The 19,895-nt window shown below is 44.5% G+C and overlaps 1 protein-coding gene across 4 annotated transcripts in view; it reads left to right on the forward strand.

The window, feature by feature from the left end:
- The window catches only part of CLVS2 (clavesin 2), a 54,594-nt gene that overhangs the window by 13,901 nt on the left and 20,798 nt on the right, over positions 1–19,895 (forward strand). The window lies entirely within an intron of this gene.

The following is a 19,895-nucleotide window of genomic DNA, read 5'->3' on the forward strand; positions in this document are numbered from 1 at the left end:
CATTTTACTCACTTGGATATTGCTAGCTTTGCAGGAACTGTGTAGTGCTGGGTCAAGTTTTGATCTAATTCTTGAAATGCCTTAACCAGAGCTCAGTCTACTACCACATTGGTGAATGGTGAGAGCTGAGAGACTGTGATCCTGATTTTCCCCTCACTTACTCTGGTGGAGCTCCCTGGTCTTGACTGGAATGCAACAGTGTAAGTGAGAGGACAATCAAGCCCCATATATGAAACAGTGAGCTAAAATGAACAGTCTGTGTGTAAGCTGGGCTGCGAGGACAAAGAGCAAAGATGCAGGTTGGGTTGTTATGCTTTGAACAGAAATCACATAAAGTGACTCTGTGGCACAAGGTATTTGAGAGACTAAGGGCACCGTGTGTGTTTTATTTGTGTGGGGGTTTTCCTCTTGTTTTTGGAAAGTTTGGATTTAGTATGTGATTTTTATTTTGCAATATCAATCAGCATTTGAAATAATTACGGGGGACAACTAATGAGATAACAGGAATGGGAGTGAGGTCATAGGGCTAAACGAAGGGAACCTGACAGGGACACCAAGCAGAGAACCCCGGACAGTGCCCACTGCTTCTTGAAGGTGTCAAGGGAGCCAGCGGACGCCGCCCAGAGGAACTCTTTCCGGATGCGTGAACGGAATGAGGAGCGGAAATAGGCCCCACAGTTGTAGCAAACCCCATCAGCCAGCCTTCTCTCCCTGGTTTTGTAGATGGCCATTTTGGCCAGGGCTAGGAGGAGGTTGACAAGGAGGTCCCGCGATTTTGTGGGGCCATGGATAGGGAGTGTGTAGATGAACAGGTGAGGGGAAAAGTGCAACCAAAAACGTAATAGGATATCCAAGAGGAGCCGGAATAGGGGCTGCAACCTGGCACACTCCAGGTACAAGTGCACCAGGGTCTTCCTCACGCCGCAAAAGGGGCAGGTGTCTGGGAGGGGAGTGAACTGCGCCAAGTACACTCCCGTGCTCACAGCTCCATGAAGGATCCGCCAGCTGATGTCCCCAGTGGGCCTCGGAACCAGGGTGGAGTGTAGGCTGGCCCACCGGGGTTCCTCACCCTCCAGAGGTGGCAAGAGGTCCTGCCATTTTGTGTCAGGGCGGGACGCAAGGGTGAGGACGTGAAGAGTGTGGCGCTCGAGGACGTGAAGAGTGTGGCAGGTATTTTCTTGGCGCAGTCCAGAACCAAACCGGCTGCAAGTCATGCAGCTGGCTCGCGGTAAAGGGGTGGGATGGCCTGGCAGGTCCATGGGGCAGGAGCCCGATGAAAAGGTCCGTAGGGCCTAGAGTGGAGGGTGGGCTAGGCATGTCCTCTCGCAGGACCCAGTCAAGGAAGACCTGAGCAGTGGGCGGTAAAGCGGCCCTCACCTCCTGAAGTACGCGCTGGGGAGTGTGAGGCATGGAGAGCCCCATGCGCCGAGCGAGCGTCAGGGGATGCAGCCAGTCTCTCCAGTCGTAGTCCAGGAGGTCTTTGACTCTGGTGAGGAGGGAGTGAGAGGCAGGCATCATCCCCATTTTAATCACTCTTTACCTGTGTTTCCCATCTATAAAGTCAAAAGTTCCCATTAATTTTGCATGCCCAATATAACATGCCTATGATCTGATTTTTTTCAGACAACTTAACATTTAACTCAATTCAGATGTTTTGTAACTTCTGAATGCTTGACTTTGCAACATTATTAATGTGTTTTAACATTTTTGGGGGTGAAATTTCTTAGGTTTTAAAAAATCAGACTGAAAAACCCCCAAAAGTCCATCACAGAGCATTATAAGAACACCCTTATCGGTCATCAACAAGGTTGGAACCTTTAGATCTACCACATAGCTTCTTCCTTAAACACCTCTTCACTTTCCACCCTTACGCTGCCACAACGTCTAACTGGATTGTAACGGGGTGGCTTGCCGTTGGGCTGGAGAGCCTGGGGCTAAGCCAGCCCTGGTTACAGGCTGAGCCCCACCTGAGATGAATCAGGTGATTCAAATTTAAAAGGCAGCTGGAAGCAGTAAGAGGGTTGCATGGTTGGGAGAAGTAGCTGGGATGTCTGGAGGCATGACAGTAATCTCAGGAAATGGGGCTGTGGAGCTGGAACTGATGAATGACTTTGTGTTTGTTTTGGGACTTTTGAGTTCTGTTTTTGACGAAGTGTGCTGCCAGCCTGCTTAAGGGTAAACTAATGGATTTTGGGCTGAGAAGGTGACTGGAAGCTGAGTGAGTTCTTAAAGGGGCCCTGCTGAAGGGGAAATAGAACTGGTGGTGGCCAAGGTGCTACATGGTATCTAACACCGCGGACTCCAAGAAATACAATTTCATTCATAATATAGCACTTTGCTGACTCCTGGCATAGGTATGTTATGGTGTTAATTAATTGTCTTCTATGCTCTATCTGTTTGCGTGGCTCTCTTGCCTTATCAGCGCTGTTATGTTGTGGTCACACCAGTTATAGACACAGTTGTATGCTTTAATAATTTTCCAAGGACCAGTGAGACCACAGAATTACTGATCTGAATGTCAGGTGCTGCTTATAGCCTATGTACGCAATGAGATTAGAACGTGTTGAAATTCAATATCTTTAGTCAGTCAGGAGAAGCCATGCCTTCTCAGTAACAAACTTGCAGTCTGGGTTTCCCTTTCTTACAGTATGTGGCCTGGTTGACATTTTTATTTATAGATATTTCTATTTGTATGATTTTTTTTTCCTGTTAGAAAAAAAAATGAGTACTTTGCACAATTGTGACCAGGTGACCTAGTGAAATCTAGGAAGTCTGCGTTACAAAAATAGGCCAGCTTTAGTGTACAAGGTCTCTAACAGCAAATGAAACATCTATGCCACCCATTTGGTGGTGATACCCAGGTACTAAGTTGCATTTGTCACCAACTTTTCGCCACGTACCTACCCTCAACTCATTCCTCTGGTCTATTACTAATGCTCCAAATTTCTGAGAAGCTTTCAGAATGCCACCATTCTTTTTAGAGATAAGGTGGGTGAGGTAATATTTCTTGTTAGGCTAACTTCTGTTGGTGAGAGAGATGATTTCAAGCAACACAGAACTCTTCTTCATGTCTGAGAAAGGTAATAAGTGTCACAGCTAAATACAAGATCAAACAGTTTAGCCTAAGTAGAACAGGAGTACTTGTGGCACCTCAGAGACTAACAAATTTATTTGAGCATAAGCTTTCATGGGCTAAAGCCCACTTCATTGGATGCATACAGTGGAAAATACAGTGGGATGATTTTACATACACAGAGAACATGAAACAATGGGTGTTACCATACACACTATAATGCGAGTGATCAGTTAAGGTGAGCTATTACCAGCAGGAGAGAAAAAAAAACCTTTTTGTAGTGATAATCAAGATGGGCCATTTCCCGCAGTTGACAAGAACATGTGAGGAACAGTGGCAGGGGGGTGGGGAGGGGGAGAATAAACATGGGGAAATAGTTTTATTTTGTGTAATGACACATCCACTCCCAGTTTTTATTCAAGCCTAATTTAATGGTGGGAATAGAATGAAATGTGTCTGATTTGATAAAGGGGTGAGCTGTTGGCTATGATAGGGTTCCTCAGGAACAACCCTTATCTTAGTCAAAGCACATCGGTACATGATAGGCATGTTCACTATGTAGCTACTCCCCACCCCCTTGAACTCCCATCCAAAAGTGGGTATGCCGCCCTACATTCATTCTAAGCGTCTATAAAATAGCTTAGTAAATTAAGAATCAGAGCCAAGGCTAGAACCCACATTAGTTAGCTGCACAGTCAGTGTGTAACCCACAGGGCCTCCCAGCCAAGCTGTTGAAGCTTTCTGATCCTTAATTACAATATCTAAAACTGTAGTAGCTAATAACACTTTTCCATCTGTAGCTCTCAAAGTACTTGGCAAAGGTGAGTCAACATTGTCACAGCTGGCCTAATGAAGTGCAGACACCTGAACCAATTTGTATGAGAGGCAATAAGCTAAGTCTGCAATACCAACTTGGAGCCAAGTTTCCTAAGTGACTTGTCACAACTTAGCTACTGCCAGTTCCTTCACTGCATCATCCAGAAAACATACCTAAGCAGACTTCCCCTTAGGCTCTGGTGGCACTTGGGAGGTGGGGTGAGAGGAATTCAAGAGGAAGCAGCATTTTACCTGGAGTTTCCTTTTTATTTATGAAAAGTAGTCTTGGCTTGTCGGAAGCCCATGAAAATATTCTGTTGCCATGGCTCTTCATCAGCTGTACTGCCAGAGAACAATGTCAATTGTTCAAACAATACGAATATTGGAAACATTTCATACTTCTTGCACTTGAAAACTACCTCTACATTAGCCAATGTTAAGCTCTAACCATGTTTCACTTCTCTGATTGAACAAATTAAAACCGAGATTGCCTAGGCTGAATAATGTTAGCAAACAAATGGCGCTGATTAGGCCATCAAGTTCACATTTCATTGAGGTGGATGGGGTGCTGCCGGTATTGGAAGAAGAAGTCCTTATGGTTCAGGCTTAGGGCTGGGAAACAAGAGCAGGGAGTATATTCCTGGCTGTGCCACTGAATTCCCAGGTAACCTCTGCCAATTCAACAAAGCACTTTAGCATGAGCTTCTGACCTTCCTGACCATACAGAATTATTTCCTGCATTATAGTTTCTGGTGTCTTGATTTTAGAAGGCCAAAGTAGAGCTGGGGGGAAAAAATGGGAAAGTGTCTCCAGAATAGCCAATAGACTAGTGTTTTGGGTACTCACCTGGGATGTGGGAGAACCCAGAATCAAGCTCCTGCTCTTTCTGATTCAGGGACTTTAACCTGGGCCTTCCTTGTCTAAGGTGAGTTCCCTAACCACTGAGCTATTGGCAATTCTGGGGGCCTGCTTTCTCCCTGGCCAGAACCGTCTCCAATTTATCATCCTTCTTGAATTGTGGGCACCAGAACTGAACACGGTATTCCGGCAGCAGTCACCCTAGTCATAGATTCATAGATATTAAGGTCAGAAGGGACCATTATGATCATCTAGTCCGACCTCCTGCACAATGCAGGCCACAGAATCTCACCCACCCACTCCTGCGAAAAACCTCTCACCTATGTCTGAGCTATTGAAGTCCTCAAATCGTGGTTTAAAGACTTCAAGGAGCAGAGAATCCTCCAGCAAGTGACCCGTGCCCCATGCTACAGAGGAAGGTGAAAAACCTCCAGGGCCTCTTCCAATCTGCCTTGGAGGAAAATTCCTTCCCGACCCCAAATATGGCGATCAGCTGAACCCTGAGCATCTGGAATTGACAACAATATGACATACCAGCATTTCGCTCAGAACTCTTCTGGCACTCCAGTGATGGAGTAGAGCTAGTCACTTCATTGTGGCGTATGTCGGAGCTAGCTTTCCTGCTGTAGCGCCTCCATAGGTAAGGTGGAGTTCTGCTTCTAACAAGGGGTTGCTTCTAAAGCAGGGATTCAACCTCCTTGTTTTGTAGGAATAATTCAGTATGTCTTCATCAAATTTATCACATCACCTGTGACAGGATTTTCAGGTAAATAATTACTTTGCCAAGTTAAAATGATTTAAAAGTGAGCCTCTTTAAAAAAGCTTGAGTCGTTTTGGGGCACCTGTAGCTGACAATTTGATACTCAAGTTTCAAACTTGCCACCTTGTTAAAACTCACTGAAAACTGTGCTATGCTCCTCAGTCTTGAAAGGGGACTCTCTGAGGGTATGTCTGCACTGCAGCCTGCTTCCTAGCATGTGTGGATTGACACATGCTAGCTCTAATTGAGCTCGGGTGCTAAAAATAGCAGCCTGTCAAGGTCCCTTCCCCACTCTGAACTCTAGGGTACAGATGTGGGGACCTGCATGAACCCCCCCACCAAGCTTATTTTTACCAGCTTAGTTTAAAACTTCCCCAAGGTACAAACTATTTTACCTTTTGTCCTTGGACTTTATTGCTACCACCACCACGCATCTAACAAACATATAACAGGTAAAGAGCCCGCTTGGAAATGTCTTTCCTCCCAAACCCTTTCCTGGGGAAGGCTTGATAAAAATCCTCACCAATTTGCATAGGTGAACACAGACCCAAATCCTTGGATCTTAAGAACAATGAAAAAGCAATCAGGTTCTTAAAAGAAGAATTTTAATTAAAGAAAAAGTAAAAGAAACACCTCTGTAAAATCAGGATGGTAACTACCTTACAGGGTAATCAGATTCAAAACATAGAGAATCCCTCTAGGCTAAACCTTAAGTTACAAAAAGACACAAAAACAGGAATATACATTCCATTCAGCACAACTTATTTTATCAGCCATTTAAACAAAACAGAATCTAATGCATATCTAACTAGATTGCTTACTAACTCTTTACAGGAGTTCTGACCTGCATCCCTGCTCTGGTCCCAGCAAAAGCAACACACAAATAGAGAGAACCCTTTGTTTCCCTGCCCTCCAGTTTTGAAAGTATCTTGTCTCCTCATTGGTCATTTTGGTCAGGTGCCAGCAAGGTTATCTTAGCTTCTTAACCCTTTACAGGTGAAAGGGTTTTTCCTCTGGCCAGGAGGGATTTAAAAGTGTTTACCCTTCCCTTTATATTTATGACACAGCCTAACTGGGGAATACACTGGTGGTGTCGTGGGCAGCTACTGAAGTATGTAGCCAGGGAGTCTGGGCAGGTTTGTACTCAAGCTGCTGCCCGCAGAGCTATAACTAGGCATTTTAGCGCCCAGGCGAGCAAGCATATTTGCACCCCCTACTGGTATTTTTGACATTTTTCCACCCCAATCAGAGGTGATACATAACTGTTGATAATGTGGGGGCACAATTTAAAGGTTCAGGGGGCTAGCCCACAGAGGTTTTCAAACTGTGGGGTGTGCTCCCAAGAGAAGCGAGGCTGGATCGGGACATGCCTCTACGGGAGCTCGGAAAGGGAGTGTCACCTTCACCTCCTGACTCACCTCAAGGGTCAACCAGCCTGTCTGGGTTGTAGTGTGTAATCAAAAATATTCGTGGGGGGCATATGACCCCCCAGATACCACATTTGAAGTGTACACACGTGTTACCTCTGGTCCCATTTTTCTGCTCCTGCGGCTTTGTGCCCTGGGTGGCTTCTCCACTCACCCGTCCTATTTATGGCCCTGGCTGCCCTTGCTACCCCCTCTCACTCTGTCTACACTGGTATCTTTAGTATGCTAGGTCAAGCAAAACTACTGCATGTGTCTACCTGTGCTGGAAAGCATGCTCCTGGCTGTGGTGTAGACCTACCCTTAGGTATATAGTAGAGGGGCCAGGAGCCTGGTGGGACATTAAAGGGAAGAAGAGTGCAGGGAACCAGGGACAGTGGATGGATGTGAACAGAGGGGAGCGGGGGATTGTGGGTCATGGAGGTGAGGTGCAGTGGAGGCTTGAAGGGCTGGGGGATGGGGAAACAAGTGTCTTATCCACCCAGTTAAATTATAAATGCTTGTACAACTTCACTTCATAAGCAAAGAATCTATTTCCAGTATATAAACACATGCACTGTACTACAATGTTACTGATGTACCTTTTTTGTTTTTGGAATGAGTAGATACAAAAATCAAGACCCAGTCTTGTGAAACCATACACTTACATATACTGGCAATATGACTGAATCAACCCATTGCATACCACCAAGCTACTCCAGTTTTATTCATAAAAATATTTTTCTCTTCCACCAGTGCATCACACTGTGGCTCCAGCAGTGGTTCTCAACCAGGGGTCCGGGGCCCCCTGGGGAGATGCAAACAGGTTTCAGGGAGCCACCAAGCAGGGCCAGCACTCTCTGGGGTCCAGGGTAGAAAGCCAAAACCCCAACCCGTGGGGCTGAAGCCCAGGGCCCTGATCCCTGCCACCTGGTGCTAAAGCCGAAGCCTGAACAATGTAGCTTTGCCCCTTTTGGCATGGGGCTCGAGGCAGTTGCCCTGCTTGCTACCCCCTAATGCCAACCCTGGCTTTTATATGCAGAAAACCAGTTATTGTGGCACAAGTGGGCCGTGGAGTTTTTATAGTATGGTGGGGGTGGAGGGCTCAGAAAGAAAAAAGTTGCAATCTCCTGGCTTATAGAGTGACTGACCTTGGGACTAGAGTCCTTTCAGAAACTTTACTGCACATGTAAGCACGATATGAAGCCAACTGTGTACATCAACAGCATATTTTCATTGCAGAAAAGAGACAAAGTTAAGTGACAGTTACTGATGAGAATGGGGAGGAGAATTATCCGACAGTGAGGAACTGGCTGAATCCCTTAACTGTTCACTTCCAGATTCCTTAATATTTGGGCTTTTTAAGAGCTAGTGGGGGTTTTATTTGGAACCATTTATTATTGATTTGGGGCATCATCTGGACTCTGTTGAGGCCCACTTCCAACCTTGATTCTTTCTTGAAGCTTTTCGTTTGGGAATATTGAGCTGTTGATTCAAACTTCCACATTTCCGTTAGAAAACCTGAGGGCATCTTCATACCTTTGCTATTAATATACTCAACCCTATTGCTCACAACAAGGAACCTCAGGCAGTGAGTGCGGGTGCAATATAATGAAAACACTGAAGAGAAACTGACCACCCTATATATAGCACGTTAATTGATCGCGGTAGCCATGGAAAGGGGAAACTTCAGAGAAAATCAATGCAGGATCAAATGAAGGCGACACTCAAACCTCTGAAGAAACCAGTATGGAAAGCCAATTAAAATAGAATCCATTTGATGACACATGGGAACAGCTAAGGCCATGTGTGCTCTTATTGTAAGTGGTAGAAATGAAGCCAAAATAATTGGACTGTCACTACCCTTCATATACACTTTCTTCTCCTGCCCAATTATTCTTTTTGATGAATCATGTTACCATTGTATGGTCTTGATGTTGCTTTTCCCCTCCTAAATGTCCTCAGCTGCAGGCTTGACAACCTGTTGCTTTTTTGCAGCAGACTCTGATGTCCCAGAGGTGACAGCAGCACCGGATAACTGAATGGTGCAGTCTGTTGTCTCTGGCTTTGTGGAACTGCAGTGATGACTGAGGAATACTGCCAGGGTCTGGGCACACTGCTGTCATAGATAAGCAAATGGAGAAGATGTTTCTATTAACACTTTCATTTCTGTTCCCTTCAGCCAGGTACTTCCTACTATAATAGTAAAGGCTTGTATACCTTCTAATATTTGTTACTAGTGCCCGTCAGAGGTTGCGTGAGAGCATTTGTGTGTTTGCCTTCAGTGTACTGTTTGTGTGACTGGCTAGAAAAGGTTAGCAGAATCTGCAGGAAACTTTGTGTTTGTCGGGGGCGGGTAGGGTGTTTTTGTTCTGACCCTTTAATGGATAGACAACTGGGACTCAAAAGGCCTTGGTTTTACTCTTGGGTCTGCCACTGGCTTGCTGGGTGAGCTTGGGCAAGTCACCTTGCCTCTCTGCCTCAGTTTTCCCATCTGTAAAATGGGGTCAATGATAGTAACATGCTTTGTAAAGTGCTTTGAGACCTACTGATGAAAGTGCTATATAAGCTAAGTATTTATTTTTTCACCAGCCTTACTGGCTTGGTATGGGGCTATTTGCCTCTGAATATTTGTTACTGAGTATCCTATAGAAAGATGGAGCCAGTAACTCCTAACTGCTGCATGGTTATTGTAGTGATAGTATCCTCCAAACACGAACATCCAGCTACGCACATGCACTGAAGCAGCCTAAAGAGGTGTGTTTGCTTTTTATATTTGTACCCATAAACAGAACAAACAGAACTGTATTTAGTCTAAAAAGGATGACAAGAAGTGAGTGAGGGAACAAATCAAATGTTTGTGCCTCATATGCATAGTTGTCTAAGCTAGAAACTTGTACCTCCTTTCCCTTGACACCTAAATGTGATTGCATTGAAATGGGTAAAAACTCAAAGTTGTTTCTATTCACTGAATTTTGTGAAATAAACTTAGCTACTGTATCTTTTGAGAGACTTGCCATATGTTTGTCTTTTCTAAGTGACACCCACAGACATACTATCTATCAAACAGATACATAAATAATTCTCTCCTGTTTTTTCTCAGTGGTGTTGAATGGTAAAGAAGTTAATCAACTATGAACAATTTGTCCCTCTTCACTAAATTGATATTAAAACCATCAAGAAACTGTATTAAAAACATTTCACTTTCTATTCCGCCTTGGTTAACTGAGTTTGTGCCTAGGTAGCATTGAGCAGCCCCTTACTTATGCTGATGAATAATAGTGGAAATATTGTCAATTATCAACAGCTCTTCAATTTTTCTGTAATCCCACACAATTCCTAATGATGTTAACAGTTGCCATGGTGAGCCTTCATCAGACAGTCTCAATATTTCATTAAATCACAAAACAGGAAGGCCAATATAGGAATTACATTTTTAATTAAAACTGAGATTTTTTTTTCAGCACTCTGTACAGTTTAAAGAAGGAAAAGATGGTAGGGATATAGGAAGTCTCATTTCAGCATAACTGTTACCTGTATGTTTGTACCCCCTTCAATCTACATGCTAGAATGATCTACATCTTCAAACAGTATATGTGGAAACAGGAACCAGTGAACTGCAGAGCACCATTTGGAGTGGGGAGGGAGGAATAGATTTTATTGCACCCCTCCCCCGCATCCAGATTTGAGCGAGTGGTTTGGGCAGGGCTCCAGTGCCACTGAAGTTCAGCCCAGGGAAGAAGTGCTTGGACAATGGCCCGGGTAGCCTCCACACCAGACCTAATGGAGCAGCTCTGAAGGCAGTGCCTTCACCAGCAGCAGCAATCCCATACCAGGCCACCCTGACTTCTGCCCTGCTGCTGGTGGCGGTGCAGACTTCAGAGCTGGGCTCCCGGCCAGCAGCTGCCCCGCTCCAGCTGCCCAGCTCTGAAGGCAGTGCAGAAGTAAGGGTGGCAATACTACAAACCCCCTACAATAGCCTAGCGACCCCCTTTTGAGTCGGGCCCCCCCAGTTTGAGAAACAATGACTTAAAGGCTTTGCCATTTTTAAATACATATTCATGCTTTGTTACAACACGGGAAGTTTAAGATTTCAGTATCTGAAACCATGAAATTCAAATAACTTACCGCTTTGGGTAGCACTAAGAAAATATTGTCAGGAACAGAAAAGATCCCTTCATCCCTCAGCATTTCTGTGATCACGTATCCTTGAATGCAGTATGTGTGTAGTTGGAGTTTTGTACTTAGGAGCAATGCTGCCTAGGGACTGTGTCGGCCTTTGAACCGTTAGAAAGTTCTGGGCCAACTTGCTCCATGCATATAGCTCCTTTTCTTTCTGCTCTTTGTCCCTCTTTCTTTTTCCGCCTCTTCCCTTACTTCACAAAGTGAAGATAAAAATAAACTATTGGAGTTTCTACACATCATGTTCTGGCCTATGTTTTAATCAAATTAATTCATTAATTTTAAAAGAAACCCATTTGGGGGAGGTCTCCATGCTTAGATACCAGGCTACTTTAGACACACCTGGGAGAGTTTGTTTTTGCAGTGGGCCTCATTGAGAGGACATTCATGAATGAAGAAAAAATAAATGGGGTAAGTATTTAGCTCTTGCTAAGTCTTCCCCACTTCCAATTGAGACCAGCCTTTATTTTTTTAGGTTTTGCAACAAGCATCTTTGCACTCCTCCCCACCCCCGCAATAATTCCCCTTGTGTGGGAGGGGAAAGAAAAATTAAATTTTTCTCCAAAGCCTCCCCATTATCCTCCTTGTAATGTCTCCTTAACACTTCTATCATGATGCCTGCAATACTCTGAACACTGGTTAGGCAGCTGGTGCGCAGTGGTCACTGCTTATTATAATAATCATGATTGGCTGTTAATTTGTATTTTTCTTATCTCATATCCACATGTTATTGCTCATTGTATACTTGGATGGTAAGCTCGTCTGGGTCAGAGACTCTCCTTTCATGAAATGAGTATGCATAGTGTAATGGGACCTGAATCCTGATTGGGGTGTCTAGATGCTACTGCAATACAAATAATAAAGTAGTCTAATCCCTGTAGGATGTTTTGGGGCCTGGGTGTGGAGAAAAACATAACTGGGTAAGAGATGAATTATTATAATGTGGTTGTTCTTCATGAAGAATATCTTGTATTTTACAGTTATTTTCATTCTGCATTCCAATCCCAACAGATTGTTTAAATGTAAGTTTCCGCAATAGACTATAATGGCTTTTAATGAGATGAACATCTATGTGATATGCATCTTTTTTTAAATAGGGATTTATATGGTAGATGGGAATAGCTCCAAATCTCCATAAATATGTATTTAAACAATAGCCTCTAATAGCTCCAGAATAGCCATTAACGTCTATCTAATCAATAATATAGATCATTAAAAGTACTAACGTAAAGACAAATTTAAGAACTTGTAGAAGTCCATATGTTTCCATTTTTATGAACTATGTTTATTCTTTAATTGCATTTAATTTTTTTAAAGTGCTCTTGGTTTGGCTGGGAGATTTTTGCTGTGCTGTAACTAACTTGCAGCTGCCACTGGGGAATGCCTGTGAAAGATGCTGTACCTCAGAACAAGTTACTTGTTGGATCTGAATATTCTTTTTTTTTTTTTATACACTTCTATGGGGCAAGTCCTGCTCCCTCACTGGAGACTGTGCAGGGCTCTTGATGCAATGGAACCAGTGCAATTCTGGACATGTGCAAGATTTGGGGAGTCTGACTCTTGGGGAAGACAACTTTGGGAGTGTTCTGTCCCTAGGCATGCAGCCATATTGTGGGGGAGGAACAGAAAAACAAGATTGAAATGAAACCAGTGGATCTACCAACGCTTCTTCTCCATGGATCTTCCCAGTCAATAGTGTTTATGATGACAAGCCTATATTTTGTATGACTACAAGGATCACATCCTCCATCAAAGAAATACAGTAATCTCTTGGGTGGAATGCAAATCTGTTTAACAGTGTATAACTACTCCTTAAGGTAGTTTGACTTAAAGTAAAGAATACTGTAGCACAGTGGAGACTATAGGAGGAATTTAGGTAGGCAGAATGTGATAATACAAGTTGGAATTTGGCCAAGGCATTGAGGCTAATGCCCTATATCTCATACAAAGGGTACCATGGGATCTTTCACAACCACAAGTGGTCAAGTCCTCAGTATGACATCTCATCTGAAAGTAGGCAACTCCAGCAAGCCCAGTACCCTTGTAACACTGATTTGGAGCATTATCTCAGTTGTGTCCAGAAGAAAGAGATGTTAGGGGGCTTATTCCTTCACCCACATACTTCCCTGGTCCTCCTCACATGAACAGAGAGCAACAATACCCGAAGTCCAAAGGTGCAAACAATTTGATGTTTATTGGGGTGAACTTCCAGCAAGCATGATTCCAGTTTTCTTCCTTAGTGTCCCCCTTCCCAGCTCTGACACCACAGAACCTTACACCTGTGTCCCTGTTCCCACTCCTGCCCTCAGCCAAACATGATTCCAATTCTCCCCCCCCTCCCAATTCCCCCTCCACTCACTTCCTGATTGACTGTGGACTATATAGTAAAACTTGAGTTCTGCTTTGCTATACCTTAACCAATCATTTTCCTGAAATTTAACTAACCAATCCTAACATATTGTAACATGATTATAAACCAATTATATCCCACCACCTTAATTAGTTTATACCCAGCAAAATTAATTATACAGCAGACAGGAACAATCACAGAACCAGACAGAGATTAGCAAAGACAGACAAACAATAGCAAAGTGGGAACAAATGACAAAACAATACGACAAAACAATGACAAAACAATACAGAAGTGAGGATTTCACATCCCAGCTATTGATAAGTGAGTTCTTGCCAGACAGGATGCTATCAAACTAAGTTTCCTTTTACATCTTCTAGGCACTTCCCTTTCTCTGGAGGCGATAGGCATTATCAGGACAGGATTGTATTCCTAACAGCCCAATAGCACCTTATTTCAATGTGACTAGTTTGGAATGTGAGGATCTGACCATTCGCTTCCCAGCTTATGGCTACCTCGCCAAAGATCTTAGCCTAAGAACAGGGCCTCCAACTGTCACAGTAAGAGAAGGACCTTACACCGGCAGACAGTGATTTTGATTCTTTCTTTTATACCTCTATAACTAGCTAAGTGATAAGAATACACCTAAATTCTTAGAGTATAGGCCTTTACAGACAGGCCTGAATATCTATATCCTAACAAGAGCGCCACTTACTGAACTGCCAACACCAATTCAACAGCACTAACTTTCCCACCAAAATATTAACTTAGTTTTGCCTTGTTTAGTTTGTGAATTCTGACATGATCATAGCTCAAGGTGATACAGTTTCAGGCAATAACATTTTTTCGGAAAGCAAAGCAATCTATTTGGCAGCTGAGGGCTTTGAGCAGTGAAGATGTTTTGGGACATATATAACACTTGTAAATTGTTCGCTTCATCGCGTAACTGACCAAAATATAACTACATGGCATCCAATTTCTGATCATAAGATTGTTAAAATGTTTTCCCCTGATGCATTTATGTTTACATTTAAACAGAAATGTTACAGCTTTTGAGAATGCATGGGATCTTTAATTCAAAGCAGGTTTTGAAATACAGCTATACTGCCTCATAGGAGTTGTTGTTCAGTTGCCTTATGTCCCCATTTTGAACCATGGCCAGGGGCTCCCATGATGAACTGCCTCTTCTCTCCACAAGGAGACTCTCTGGCAGATCATTGGATGTGGAGTTCAACCAGAGAGTCCAGCCTATGGAGGAGAATGGGAGATTGAGTCACCAAAACTGCAACTCCCATGAAGTGTAGCAGCAGCATTTCCAAATTTAATATATTCCAGTTAAATTTTTTGCTTTCCCTGTGAAAAACCCAGTTTTGACCCATTTTAATTCTATGGTTGCCTTTTGCCTTTTGCATATTGGCAGCTTTAGTCTGTGAAACTGGAAGTCTTTTTAACAATACAGCTTGCTGTGAGGACTTAAACATCTGCCTCTGGCTTGATCCAAGTTAAATGGGACATTTCTTTAAAATATATATTTTAATAAACATAAATCCAATGACCCTGCAAGCTATGCCAGTGGGAGTTTTATCTCTTGGTACAGCCACGCAAGCTGGACAAATCAGAGAATAGGGACCGGTGAAAAGCAGTCCACAAGCATCCAGGTTGGGGATTGAGCTATCAGCTAACAACCGATCGTCGTTTTAAAAAGTTATCTCATAGAAACAGAAGAAGGTAGCCATTTTGGCAAACAACATGATTGAGAGAGCAGGGTCTTGTATGTACATGTGCAACACCTGTGGAAATGATTCAGAATAAACAGAAACCCAGGTCCTTATGTCTAACTTTATGCCTAGCATCTCCTATCAATAGACAAGCAAGAAATAGTATTCCTTTGGGAGGAGAAACAGCGTGCTACGCCCGCGATGCTAAAACATGCTGTATATGCAGGACCGGCTCTAGGCACTAGCAAAGGAAGCACGTGCTTGGGGCGGCACATTCATAGGCGCCGACTTTACCCGGCGCCGGCGGGCGCTCATGCCCCTCGCCCCCAACTCCGTCCCTTCCACGCCCCCATTCCAACCCCTTCCCCAAATCCCCGGCCCCACCTCCTCCCTCCAGGTGTGCCGCATTTCCCCTCCTCCCTCCCAGGCTTCGCGTGGCAAGCCCGGGAGGGAGTGGGGAGAAGCGGAGCGGTGGTGCGCTCAGGGGAGGAGGCGGAGCAGAGGTGAGCTGGGGAGGGGGGTCACAGGGAGGGCTGCAGGAAGTAACCCTCGGGGGGGGGGAGAGAAACCGCTCCCCACCCCAGCTCACCTCCGTTTCACCTCCGCCTCCTCCCCCAAGCACACCACTGCTCCACTTTTCCCCCTCCCTCCCAGGCTTGCCGTGCGAAACAGCTGTTTCACGGCAAGCCTGGGAGGGAGGCAGGAGAAGCGGAGCAGTGGTGGTGTGCTCAGTGGAGGAGGCGGAGGCAGAACAGAGGTGAGCTGGGGAGGGGGGAGCTGCCGGTGGGTTCAGAGCACCCACAGAGTCGGTGCCTATGGGCACGTTTCCAGGGGCGGCATTCCAGCCAAAAAGGGGGGGGGGAACCAAAATTGTTTTTGCTTGGGGGGGCAAAAAACCGAGAGCTGGTCCTGTGTATATGTCAGCAGGTTCCTCTGCATGAATTATCACTGAGTATAGTTAACAGTGCTGGATTTTAAAATGATTTGATGTACCTTTCAAATAGAAGTTATTGTGTATCAGAGAGTCTAAATAAATAATCTGTGCCTTTCTTATTTCTCTGCATCCAGGTGGTAGGTAGTGTCCTTTCTCATGGCTGGTGTTCTGCTGAGTAATTGCCCTTTTGCTTTGGCTGTGTGTGCTAGGTTTTGGTTTTGGGTGGATTGTTTTGTTTCGTAAGCATGATCTGGTTGTTTCCCTTTTTACTGTGGTAACATCAAATTTGTCGTGTGTGTGTGAACTATGTAGATTAAAAATTAAACAGCTACTTTGATACATTGTTGATCTACCAGTAGAACGCTGAGGCCTGCCTGCTCAATCTGGTGTATAGATAGGAAATTCTATCTTCATGTCTTATGCGGATAGTCTGACATCTGAAATCATTAATCTTTAATTTGTAGTAATCCATTAAGTGTGTCTTTTTTTTTTTTAAAACAAATTCTTAGGGTTGCCAGGTGTCTGGTTTTTGACCAGAAAGTCTGGTTGAAAAGGGTACCTGGCAGTGGTCAGCATTGCTGACGGGACACTAAAAATCTGGTTTCTGCGATCAGCTCCCAGCTGAGAGGGCAGAAAGACCAGCACCTGCTAATGGAGAGCCTCAGTGGCAGCTACAGGGGGCCTCTCGCTGCCCGTGGAGGTGGCTCTGGCTGAGGAGGGGGCAAGCCAGGGGCTGGGGAAGGGGAGCACCTGCAGGTTCGCACTGATGCTGCAAGCAGAGTGGGTGAGGTGAAGGCAAGCTCCAAGCACACTGGAGAGGCCATGGGAAGTAAGAGGGCAGCCCGCTACCAGCAGGGCGCAGATGTCTGGAGAGGGCCATTTGGAGAGCAGCCCCTGGTCCCACTCCACTAGGGTTACCAATTTTGGTTGGACGTATTCCTAGAGGTTTCATCACATGACATATTTAATTAAAGATTAATCTTTAATTCCTAGAGACTCTAGCACAATCCTGGAGGGTTGGCAACTCTACTCTCTGCTCGCCCCCCACTGTCCACAAAATGGCTCGGGCTCCGCATGGGGCTGCTTTCCCTAAAGGGCTGGGTTTTGACTCCCGGCTTCATGCATGGTGCAATCACCATGCAGGTAGGAGCCCGGCTGCCCCTGGGCGCCACTCCCTGGGAACTCGGGAGCCTGCTCGCTCCAGGTGGCTGAAGTTGGCAGGCTCTGCCGCTTTGCAGACCACCCACCCTAGCTGCAGTCAAGGAAGCATGGTAGCCGGGGCCCCAAGAGCTCCTCGCCATGGGGTGTGGAGGAACCAGGAGTGGAGGATCATTAAACCCCTCGGGAGAAGCGGAACCAATATTTCCATGTAAGTTTTCTTGAGCCAGCCACGGCGAGCGGGTTGTGACTACAAACAATGGAAAGTTCCCAAGATGGAAGTGAGCAGCCCTCTGCCCCCAGCTTCACAGTCCCAGATGGATAGGGGATGCCTGAGCATGTTTAGGACTGTCCCGTGCCTTGGTGTTGGAGGTCTATGGGAGCAGGGAGTCAGGACTCCTGGGTTCTCTCCCTGGCTCTGGGAGGGGAGTGGGGCCTAATGGGTTAGAGCAGGGAGGGGCTGGAACTAAGGGCTCCAGAGCTCTATTCCTAGCTCAGAGAGGAAAATGGTGTTTTGTGGTTAGAGAAGTGGGGGGACTGCGAACCAGGACTCCTGGGTTTATCCCTGGCTCTTGTCTCTGGGAGGGAAGTGGGGGCTAGTGGGTTAGAGCGGGGAGGTGGGGAACGGCTGGAAGTCAGGACTCTTGAGTTCTACTCCCAGCTCCTCCACAGACTTGTTGTGTGACTTGTGTGAGTGGCTTATGAAGAGAGCCTCCCCCAACCCCCAACAGGTAACTGGTGGGATGGGGAGAGTGCGATGCTTCCCGGGGTGGGGTGGAACCTTGAGGGAGTGGGTGGAGCAGGTTGGCAGGACCTCAGGGGCAGGGGGTGTCCAGTTTTCAGAAATTGGAAAGCTGGCAACCCTATTTCTACATGGTCCATTATCTTGGATGTTTCAGTTTGGTAAATGGAGGTATAATGACTTTTGCTATCTATTTCTTAAAATAAGATCTGGTAATACAATTCATGAATTTATAAAGCTTAGAATTAGCACGTCGGACATAATTTTTTTTTTTTTGGTCTCCTATTGTGACCTGGCTGCTGCTGTTGCCTGACTAAACCTCTTCCTTGCTTGGTGTGTTGTTTTTCCTCCTCCAGAGGTATGAGAGTAACTCTGTGACATGGTCTCCAGATTGTCTTGCCACCTTCCTCCTCCATCAGTGGACAGATTGAAACAGGCCATGTCTACTCACATCAAGGCAGAGTGGCTCTGATTTTGTTTCAGCTTGTCATATGGCTTCACTGATAGAGGGTGCAGCTGATGAAAATAATTCTGTCTGCTTAGTTACGAAGGGAAGGTTCTTGAATGATCAGTTAAAAGATGATAAAACTCATTCAGGATTTAATGTTTACTATCATAGTTGCTGCAGGGAGGTCTTCTCTTCTGTCAGTCTTTTTTAATACTTGTGCCATTCATCGAGCTTGGTACATGAGTGCACATGAGTCTTCTGTTATATATGGTGCAAATCAGCACTACTGGTATAAAACTAATGTAAGTAGAGAATCCCAGGATTTGGAATAAACCATCTACATAAATATTATGTATGCATATTCTCTCCACCAAAAATATGTATATCTATACTGTGCTATGTCCACATATATACCATCCTGCATATTGAATGCAGACCAAAAGTAGCTGCTTGTGAGTTTCAACCAGACATTATATAAACAAAACTTATAAAATTATAGGGAAATATTTGGATCCAAATATTATGGAAAATTGCTGAGATGATATGCAGAAATAATAAATGAAATCCCATATTTTTCCTGTGATTTACTTACACGGTGTTTGTAAACAAATTGTATGTGGTGGGAATCTAGTTAGAGCTCTACAAAATCCATTAAATGTTTAAAATTCATTCTGAAATAAATGGACTCTTCATGAAATACTGCTTTTCCATTTTCTTCTTTCCTATCTCCCTGTGTGCAATTTTTGGAAAAGCCTGGTTGGAAGGGGCATGTTATATTGACTTGAATATTTTATATTGCCCTGCATGTAAGTAGGGACACATCTTATGTATTCCTCCCCAAATTAACTGCTGTTTGGTCATTTCCATTCTCTTCTCCATTCCCCACTATTACTATATCTTTCTCAAGTTTCTCCCATTTCATTATCTTTTCATTTTGCCGTTATCAGAAGCTCTTTGTTTCCTTCCTTGCTAGAAAGTGGAAATTAGATGGCTCATGAGATTGGTATATTATAATGGGATATAGAGACTTTCACCTCTAGGTAACCAATTCAAATTTTATACAGCTAAATTCTGGAACAATCACAGCACAAGGTAGAGGCTATCTGTGGACTCTGTAAAATGTCCTTAGTCTCAATGGACTGGGAAAATGTCCAAATCACTAAAACCATCACAACAATTGGCCCCTTTTGAGTAGCCTCAAGCAGAGAGATCAAAGACTGCATGTTCATGGTGATAAAAATATTCCATCTTTCATAGAGGTGGTCCCTTTGGATCAGAATTGAGGCACAGAGGTGGTGTAATGAGAGAAGACTGAATTGCATTTTATCTGTCTATTTGATATGTATTTTGTTGAGAGAGACTTTTTCGTCTTTAGCAGTACCAATATGGCACCTTTCATGAGCAGTAATTTCACACTGATTATTCAAAATGCTAGGAAAACATTGTTGCTATA

The sequence above is a fragment of the Lepidochelys kempii genome, chromosome 3, assembly GCF_965140265.1.
Source record: "Lepidochelys kempii isolate rLepKem1 chromosome 3, rLepKem1.hap2, whole genome shotgun sequence".
Classification (NCBI taxonomy): Eukaryota; Metazoa; Chordata; order Testudines; family Cheloniidae; genus Lepidochelys; species Lepidochelys kempii.